The 3,432-nt window shown below is 38.9% G+C and overlaps 1 long non-coding RNA gene across 1 annotated transcript; it reads left to right on the top strand.

The window, feature by feature from the left end:
• The first annotated feature begins 203 nt into the window (after nucleotides 1-203).
• On the top strand, nucleotides 204-2,762 carry LOC140339275 (uncharacterized). Its single transcript, XR_011922416.1, has 3 exons — nucleotides 204-346; nucleotides 433-531; nucleotides 2,505-2,762. It is a non-coding gene; the product is annotated as an uncharacterized lncRNA (long non-coding RNA).
• The last annotated feature ends 670 nt before the right edge of the window (nucleotides 2,763-3,432 follow it).

Genomic DNA, 3,432 nt, shown 5'->3' with positions numbered 1-3,432 from the left:
CTTTCAGACGGACACACTTTATCCGATCAGTGCAGAAACCTCTGCATCAGTGCAGAAACCTCTGCACCCGTCCGATAATGAATCGGACACCTCCTGGTAAACCTCTCCTCTCCACATACGTCACGGGAGGAGACAGTCCCCTTGGGACTCCTCTCCTCCCTGTTAACATATCCGCCTCCGGCCCCTCCCATGTGCACGTGTTATGGGCTGCCCCCCTAATGCCGCCCTATGTTTCTTCCATATAGAGGCGACGTGCGGGATTTCCCTTTCCACGCCTCACTTCCTGGACTTGCCGGGGGGCATTTGCGGCCACCAGTCTTCTCGTTCTGGCACATCAGCTTAATGTGTAATTTCTTTACTTTCCCTATTGCTGCCTACTATGTTCCCATTGTTTGCCTCCTAGTCTTAACTCCTATACTAATATTCACCTAGGTATCCCCTCTACGTATTCCTCTTAGGAGGCGCCAATTTACTCTCCATTTTGGAAGCTGCTTACCAATCCAACCTTTTCAAACTACACCCATGGACAATGTAAGTCCTGCTATATATTTTTCTGTTATAAATACCCTTCACGTAAATTATACTCTGAACTTATTTCTCTTACCACTATGATGTACTACTACAATTATTACTACTATATTACAATCATGCCTATATAGTATTTTTCTAATTCCCTATTAATGTCTGTTGTACACTATGCTAATGTAGCCCTGTTATGGGGGGGTCATGTAAATGACTCCCACAAACCAGGCTATGGCGCTAACCTGTAGATAACAGAGAGGATCCTGAGCCTTCGCTATGTGGAAGAGTGAGGATAATAATAAAGTTGGCAGTGCCTCCACCCAGGACAGGGTCTCTGTTAGCAGAGGGGCTCCTTTCCTGGGACATTAACAGAAATAATAACAGTAATATGAAACAACATCTGAGGAACCACTACACCCAGCATACAACATTAACCATTGCCGCTAAATGAACACACGGGTTGGAGTATTTGTAAGCTTTATATCTCAAAACAGTAATAACAATATATACCATCAATAAACAGCAATGAATACACGTAACAAGCACATAGCAGAGTCCTGAGGAGAGTTGTGCACAAATATACCCGGGTATATATATAGTCTATAACCACAAATACCTCCAGTAATGATCAGTGTCAGGACAAGTTGCAGAGGCCTCTGGAGTTGATTGTAGCAAAGATGTCCTGATGAGAAGATCTTGAAAACAGCAGCAAGAAGATCCTCCAACCGGCAATTGGGCTGTGTATGCTGTGATCCCGGATTGCAGGGATGCAGGCAAAGTCTCTGGAGTTCAGGAACAATCTGTCTGCGCTACCACTTAGCAATCACACTAATATACCAATGCAACCGGACCTCTGCTACCTATGGGCCATCGGATGCCTAACCTATGCTAGATGTAACTAGAGAGAGGGTGCAGATCAACGAACATAACTGAAAGGGCAGAGCACATATAAATTTGTGTATATAGCTGATACACTGACTGTAGGGATATCCCAAAGTGATCTCTGATAAGATATCACATATACCCCATTAATACAGAGGGAATTATTATAATAATGCACTACACACAGACAAGGCAGTCAGTGTGTTCTGGAAGGGATGCAGGCACCTATCCTGGCTGAGCACATGTTCTCATCTCTATCCCTGTACCTCCTGCATTTCTCTAAATCCTGATGGGGTTTCCCAGGCCACTATCAGGGGCAGGAAAACTTCAACAACTTTATTTGCTATTTACAAAGTTACAACTCAGCAAGCAGATAGAAAAAGGCAGACCTCTACACTAAATATTATATATTTTACCCATATTTGTTCTATATTTTAATCTTGTAAAGCAACAATTCTTTACTATGTTTACTATATGAATTATCTATCATTCTTTTGTACAGTGATTTATTTTTACAAGAAAAAACTTCTCATTTATTCTCAATTTATAGTCATACTAATTCCTATGTACTTACTGTAAATTCAGATACTGTGGATCCAACGCTAAACGTAAACGCTACCCCTAAAGAAGCCTAAAATGGGCGAAACGCATTGGGTTTACGCCTATTACGTATGTGACAAATGTCTTTACCGACTTGCGGTGTGTTTATTAGATGACATGTGTCTAGTGTATATACCCTTCACGTAAATTATACTCTGAACTTATTTCTCTTACCACTATGATGTACCTCTACTATTATTACTACTATATTACAATCATGCCTATATAGTATTTTTCCAATTACCAATTGTCTGTTGTACACTATGCTAATTATTATATATATTATACCCATATTTGTTCTATATCTAGTTTTGTTATCTTATTATCTAGTCATGTACAGCAACAATTCTTCACTACGTTTACTATTATATGAGTCTATTATATGAGTTATAACATTCTTTTATCATTCTTTTGTACAGTGATGTATTGTTACAAGAAAAAACTTCTCTTTGTCTCAATTTATATTCATACTAATTCTGTTGTATTTACTGTAAACTCAGATACGGCGGATTTATCGCTAAACGTAAACGTCACCCCTGAGGATTTGCGGCCATTATGTATGCGACAAATGTCTATACCGACTTGCGGTGTGTTTATTAGTTGACGTGTGTTTAGTGCCCTTTTGGCCTAAAATATCTACTTAGTGTATATTCAATGTTCATATGACTGACTTTCAATCTATGTTGTAAATTTTATGTCGTATGAACATAATATTGTTACATTGATACTGTTTGCCTAATAAAAAAAAAAAAGCCCTCTCTCTTTGTAATTATTCTCTGTACTGAATATTAGAAGTTGGCAAACCACATCTTTCAAAGGCTAAATTTACTCTTCCACCTGCCCACATTTGTTTGAAAATCGTTAGTGTGGGAAATTTGGATATATCTTGTATGCTTATAAAGTACTGAACTTTTAGGTTTCAAAGCACAGGGAACTATGAAATGCATTGATATTAAAACTTTTTTTGTGAATCTTATAATTATGTTGATCAATTAAGCTTTGCTGGCATTTTTATGTATTGGTAAATATATTAATGCCTAAATCCCCTAATGGTTTTTACACAAAAAAATGATTCAGCTATTTTTGGATGTGGCATCACAAATGTGAATGATGATGTAAAGTGACCACTGTAAAGGATTCTTTTTTGTTCTGCCAATATTCCTACCTAGTTTGCATTGCTACCCGTCTGTGTTTGCTTGACTAGGGCAGGAACAACAAAAAACTTTTGCATGGGTATCTGTTCTTAGCGTCTAGACAGCTTATCTTGCTTTACTTTAAGTCCTGCCCTCCTCCCTTTTCTTTCTGGGTTGCTTGGGTCAAGGAGTTCATGAGAATGGAAAAACGAAGAGCCATTGATAGGGGAGTAGTCTTAAAAAAAAGGAAGAGGGGGCATGGTACTATGTAAATGTGCCCGTCCCTCTACACCCC

The sequence above is a fragment of the Pyxicephalus adspersus genome, chromosome 10, assembly GCF_032062135.1.
Source record: "Pyxicephalus adspersus chromosome 10, UCB_Pads_2.0, whole genome shotgun sequence".
NCBI lineage: Eukaryota > Metazoa > Chordata > Amphibia > Anura > Pyxicephalidae > Pyxicephalus > Pyxicephalus adspersus.
This window is presented reverse-complemented; position numbering and strand designations above follow the sequence as displayed.